At 41.4% G+C, this 6847-nt stretch overlaps 1 long non-coding RNA gene across 2 annotated transcripts in view; it reads right to left on the bottom strand.

Moving 5' to 3' along the window:
* Nucleotides 1–3750, bottom strand: part of LOC142494361 (uncharacterized) — a 34129-nt gene extending 30379 nt beyond the window's left edge. The window contains exon 1 of one of the 2 annotated variants that reach the window (XR_012801393.1): nt 3425–3750. This is a non-coding gene — a long non-coding RNA (uncharacterized LOC142494361). Of the gene's footprint in view, nt 1–1605 lie in introns of both variants that reach the window. The other variant, XR_012801394.1, reaches the window with a different exon arrangement.
* Between the last annotated feature and the right edge of the window lie 3097 nt (nt 3751–6847).

Here is a 6847-nt window from a genome sequence, read left to right on the forward strand (position 1 = left end):
AATTAACATACCCCGGTCTCCTAAGCATTATGGCCAACATTGCACAATCCTGGATTTAGAAGCACCATCAAGAGATTCATTTCTCATCCTTTGCTTTACTAAAAACATGAGAAACAGAGACTCCATCAGAGTCAAATATCTTAATGAACCTTTTTCGATCAACTTGACCTGTGGCCCATCTGCCCTTAGGCGGAAATTACCAACTGGACCACTGGAAATGATGGTCCAGCGTCCTGAGCAAAAGGTCTTCCCAGGAGCCCTTGATAGGTGAATAACCCCTATCACCTATATGAGAATGCATGCATGAAGCAGGGGTACAAACTCCACTGCCCAGCCTGATGAGTCATAAAATCAGAAAACAATACGTAAACCAAGAACAGCCTAACATATTGTGAATATCACATAAAGACAATTAATATCATAACAAACTGCTCACACCTTTGCAGAACCCTGTAATTAAACCTTGTGAACGCAACCACAATGAACCCGTTACAAATTCATATTCTCTATATACTGTAGTACTATTACAAATATCTTTAACAGTTTCCTTCCTGTGACTGCAAGAATCTTACATTATAACATTTGTACTACAAACCCTTTAGGGACAAACAAAGAACTTTGAACCTAAACCATTTTATACATATTAAATACATGACACTGAAACCTTAGACACTGGGTAAACATACTGTAAGCTAAACTTTAATCTGGCCTAGAACAACTGCTTGAACTGTTTAACCATTCCACATGCTTCCGACCGAACCGCAAAGGAGACCCCAAGGCCCATCAACCCTCCCTCAACTCCTGACCTCTCCCTCTGTGCGGGGGTGGGGGGTGGGTGAGAACTCTCCAACGCCTCTCATGTCCATCTATGATAACCCTCTACTGCGTGTGCTACATTTTTATTTCAGTCTAAGTAAGCACTTACCCTATTCCCGCCTCCAGTTACTCACCTCCCTCCTGATTTTACCTCTCATCCTAAACTTAGACCTCTAAGTACTTAGTCTCTAAGCTCACCCCCATGCCAAATAAATATTGACATATTCTGAAAACTGATGTTTCCTTAGCCTTTTTAATTACCTGACTCCTTCAATATTGTGTAGAGACCTGTCACATGGCCCACTCCACTACCATTGTGTGTTATAGACAGTGCGCTACTGTGTAGATGCTAAGTCTGCCTCCCTGATAGGATTTTATATGTATGTAATCGGGAGGATTAACTTAAGGATTCAGTATGCATTTGTACGTTGGAGGGCAAATTCCTTCATCGGACATCCTAACCGGACAATTGAAAGCCCCAGCATGAGTTCATGAGATTAATTACCTGTCCGAACAGTCACAACCCAAGGCGCCGCCTTATAACTGTATCTTGTTGTGCTCGGGCTGCAATAGGTAACCGGACCGCTCATCAGCTCCGTGCAGGATAAGAGAAGTACCCGCCCAGCTAGCGCTTCAATGTAAATGCCTGTCTCTGTCTCCGTGTCCGACTTCCTCCATCTCAGACTGCTTAATGGTCCCCCAGGGCCCATCCCTGCCTCTACCCTTCCTCTCCCTGCCACTACAGGATAATGGCATTTCAGATCTGAGACCTCTCCGACAGGCACTTACCCTCCTATGTAGTGTAGCACTGAAAGTCCAGATCGTCTCGCCACAAGAGCTAAGATACTCCTCAAGGGAGATGCCATCTCCCACGTTTCCCACTCCGGTGGAACAAATGGCAGGAAGACCTGCCGAAAATGGTGGCCAGAAAAGAAGAGCCTCCTAATTTCTCACTATGCAGACTCCAGGGTGGCCTCTTCTCCTGGATCTAGGAGAGGCACTGTACTTTGAATCTCTAGCTTCTTTAGGAAGGCAGCACCTTCTGAGTGCTCCCAAAGGATGTTTGCCCTTCCATCTTTGATAACTAGTAAACAAAAAGGGGAAAACCATTGAAAATGCAGCCCATTGTCGCACAGTACTTTGGTAATAGGCTGTAGTCTGCATCTTCTACTAAGAGTCAAAGTGGACAGATCTTGGAAAATGTGTGACTTTATTTTCTCATATACAAGATTGTTGGTGGATCGAGTTATTTTGCACACGGCTTCTTTTGTTTAAAAAAAATGGAACCTGAGGATGATATCTCTTGGAGGGTCTCCCTGTTGTGGCCTGCTCCTGAGGGCCCTATGGCACCAATCTAGTGCAATCTCGTCCTCAGTCTTTTCCGTTAGCATTACATTCAGCCATTTTGAGATTAAGTTTTCTACTTCCAGCACTGACTCAGGGACGACACGGATGGACATGGATCCGAATGTTTTTCCTGTGATCCCTGTTTTCTGAGACCTCCTGTCACTCAGATATCTCTGATAGCTGACCCTTTAGGTAAGCTGTTGTTTTTATATTTTTATGCGGAATTTTTATTGCTGGATCCAGCTTCTATTCCAGCTAATCAGCTCTTCCACCAGCTATGGCGATGTCACTCCTTATCTCCTTTATATCCTCCTGAAACATATTCTTCAACTCTTCAAATAGTTTTACGATATCTGTTTTGGTGGCCATAGTTTTTATAATAGCCATGTTTCCCTCCGTCATTGGGATTCCCTCCACATTGGGGCTCCTGCTCTCTGCCCCGGCCAGCATCTCCATTGCCTATGCTTAGTCCGATTTTGTGAAAAAAACTTGTTAGATCTGGCGAGATTTTCTTTGTTTTTGCCTTGATAGGCATCCCTGAATGCTCACCTTGTGGATTATGCTCAATTAAGTATGATCTGTATAGGTTTTATGTTGTGTTCTTTCAGTTAATCGGCTGGGCAGGACTGAGCTGTTATATCAGACATCCATGCCCGTTGCTGCCGTGCATGCGACTCCCCTTCAAATTTTTTTAATAGTCTGTAATGTGTCTTTATGCCTTATACATTCTTTGCTGCAGAGCCTATAACATTCTCCCCCCCACCCAAGCCAACAACAGGGCTCTGCTCTGCAGCCCTCCTCCCCCAGCCACCCTCAGGGGCCTCTGTTATCCTTCCCCTCTGAATCAGCACTCAAGTCTGTCACTTCAGGGACTCAGCAGCACTAATTCCCCCCTCGCACCTTATTTATGTGTTCCTCGTGGGACCGGTGGCCATTTTGCACACTGGTGCTTCACCCGATCTGCACTGGCACCATGGGCTCCCTACTGGCCACCAGGGGGGGGGGCCTCCAACCCCTCCAAATCCAGCACTGGTGAGGAGCTGAGTGTATTGCCTGCAGCCTCAGGGGGAGGGAGACGGCACTGCAGGTATCTTTTACCGTCTGCGTTTATCTCCGCTCACCTACAGACCCCCGACAGACATTTTGTTGTGGCTCTATTAGCCTGCACACCTCCACCTGAGCCGGTCGATCACCCCGCCACTGCGATCTCTCCTGCCGGTACCTCTGCCCCTCCCAACTCCCTGAGGACCTCACAGCCTACCCCGATTCCTGCTCCAGTCGCTGTGGGGTTGTTCCCTGTAGGATTGCACAGCGCTGCTCACCCCCTGCTGTTCTCATAAAGTGGCGGCCATTTTGTGGACCTCGTCTGGAATCGCGGGGCTCCCGGTCAGATGTATTTTGTGTGTGGGCTTCAAAATGTCACCCGAACTGTTGACTGGGGTTCCGCTGATGTTGGAGAGGGTTTTCCCTAGCTAATATAGATTTAATGTTTCATTTAATTAGACTTTTCCCCTCTTTCATTTGGTTCACAGACGGAGCTCTCATGCCACACATCTTTCTTGGCTGGTGTCTTGGCCACCATGCCTCATTTTCTGATGCAAAATTGTACTAAACTGTATGGACAACATTTGTGACTGAATGATGCCACTACATCTATTGTCATACACTTGGCTCCCGGCTTTCTGTATCCTGGTTCTCTCACTTTCATCCTCTCTGCTTTTAAATGTAGTTACCATACTTTTCAGGTTTTACAAGGTTTTGTACAAGTTGAGTGTTATAACCAGCCGCAGATGTTTTTCACTGCATAAAGATAATCTTTTTATTCCAGCACCATAACTGACAACCCACTGTTCCCTTTCCCTTCCTTCCAATGAACTCAAATTACTTCTACCCGCTGTCACCTATCTCTGGACCAATTTCTTATTCATTTCTCCACTTTAGGACCTGCTCCCTGGTTTCTCAGCTTGTTTATGAATGTGTGTTCTTGCCAGTTCATTACTTTTTTATGCTGGTTTCTTTTCATTCCAAATGAAATGCTATACACCAAGTTGCTGTTAGCTACATCATTAAATTAGATTAGCAAAACACCTGTGCTACCGAAAGATCAGCACAGATCCCCTGGTTGCTATAGCTGAAATAACTGTAAGTAGTTTTGTACATTTAGAACCTGCGATTCTTTCACTAGAATTTCTAAATATTTCTCTTTAAGTTATTACTGGGGAGTCATACAAGTTTTATATAGTTTACTTTGAGAAATGTAACATAATTTTAAGCAACTGAAAATGAGAGATTTTTCTTTGGTCGAGATATTAGAACAAAAGGCATTATGTATCCCCATCATGACCAAAAATCTATCTCAAGGGTATGCTTTGGTTAATAGTCAGAGAAAGAAAGAACATTCAATTTGCACAACACAAAAATCTATAATTTTGCTATCATGATTGCTGAAGTTAATATTACACTAAATTATATTAATGTATATTATCATGTGTGGGTGCTACAAGACAAAGCTCCAAAATAAAACACTGCACAGCTGTGCAAAATGCTAAAGCAATTGTAATAGATTGTAAAGACTTGATACAACATAAAAATGCGAAAACTGAAAACATTTCTTTCGTCTATGCTTCCCTACTAACAGTTCATATTTTTCTTTGCTTTATTTTTTTTAATTAGATATTGTTTTAGATAATTATGTAAACATAGCACTGGTTCTATGCATAAAAAAAAATTTCGCCATGTATTTGTGCCAGATATAAGAAATCTGTCAAAAATGTGTTAGATTTATTGCAGATTGTCAGCGGTTGTCTTGTTAAGACAAGACAAGATTTTTCCCATACTCTACATAAAATGTACATGAGAATTACATAAAATGTTCAATGATCCTCGAGCCATGGTACATCTAAGAATAGCTGCAGCAGTGAGTTCCTTTTCCTTAAGTGGCCACATGTAGACTGCACGCTGGGAACAGTTGCTCTCCCACTGTGAAAAAGTGTCATAGCCAGGTGTACTGCGGACATGTGTGAATTTCAATATAATGTTTGGTAACTCCTCGCTCACTTTTCCCAAAGCCACACCCCAAATCTGCTTCCTGGCATGCATGGGACAAACGAGGGGGCATTATTTTGGTTCATTGATGTTTCAATAGAGCTTTCTAAACATCAATTTAATAGCAATAATGTGCGTTTTAGCCTTTATTCATAGGCTCGTTGTCTTTTTGAGACCTGATGTTTTTAATAATAATTCACTGTCAAACTTTAGGAAACAGCAGACCTGGAAGGGCAACAAACCTGTAGAGTGTTATCCAGTTGTTATATTTTGTTAACAAAGTTACTGTCACATAAAAAGAAGGCGCCCACTGAATTTGTCAACTCATATAAATTAAAATAAAAACACCAAACAGATTACTTGTGCTAACTATTTGTAAGATTTTAAATGAGGGAACAGTGTGCTTGAGTATCTAAATTCTAATTATTTTACTCACTACTTGCTACTTTTTCTGTGACGATTTCCCAGGACAGGTTTGTGTTTGAGCTATAAGATGTGGGCAATTAACATTTCAATTGGTGATTATACTAGGAATTTAAAAAAAAATGCATCCCTTTTAATTAGTATTAAATGCTACAGATTGGTATGCTGAAAAGATTTAAAGCAGTAAGCTAACATAAAGATAGACGGAATACATTTCAGAAAAGCAGTGATATGCTGTTTAGTGGATATTACTGGATAAGAGTGAAAGATGCTTGGTTTAATATTATAATATACAACTGAATATAAAATATTATGTACCTGTTTTATTTAATCTAAATTGGCAGAGATGTGTTCTTATGTATTTTAACACAAATTCACTTTGTATTTGTAAAAAAATACAGCTACATTAGAAGCCACGTACAGTAGATACAATGATGACACTTCTCCTTCAGATACTTTTTACCATTGGTAGTGCAAGCAAAACATTGCATTGTAATCCTTCCTGGGAGTGCCAGCTGGGAGGTAATTAATTTAGAGTGAAGGATGCAACATAAGTGCAGTATGTTATATGGTTACGTTTTCATATACTTGTCATTCTTTTGCTAATCTCAATTGTTTCTATGGCAACACTGAATATAAGAGGGTTCCAGTGATGTAAACTCCTTTGTTGTTGCTGTGCCAGTGCTTTGCTCCCTCTCCTCCGTAACATGGACATGCACGGAGATGCCATTAACAATCTTTCATAATGCAAATTCCACATGTCTGTGTGCTCCCTAGTATACATTACATCAACACTGGGTTATGTTAAGGAAAAGATGGCCCATAGCAGGTAAGTCATATTAAGGTGTGCTTCGCTAAATAATATTCAATTAATGCAGAGGAGCTTACAACAAAACTACAAGCATATAATGTAGATGTTTACAACACTTCAATGATAAAGTATGAGGGTAACTCCTATAGCTGCATTGTAATATCTTTATTTGTGCACCTCATCTTTGCAACTATTGAAGGTTGAAGTGTTTTAGCACCGATAGTGTATACTGTATATCTATATTATTATAATTTATAAAGTAAGCACTAACATATTCCACAGTGCGGTACAGGAGGGGTGGGGGAGGGTACAGAGATATGATAATTACAGTATATAAACAGAATGACATACAAATAAGCACAAACCAGCGCAACAGGATACAGAAGGTAATGAGGGCCCTGCTCA

The sequence above is a fragment of the Ascaphus truei genome, chromosome 5 (genome assembly GCF_040206685.1).
Source record: "Ascaphus truei isolate aAscTru1 chromosome 5, aAscTru1.hap1, whole genome shotgun sequence".
Taxonomy (NCBI): domain Eukaryota; kingdom Metazoa; phylum Chordata; class Amphibia; order Anura; family Ascaphidae; genus Ascaphus; species Ascaphus truei.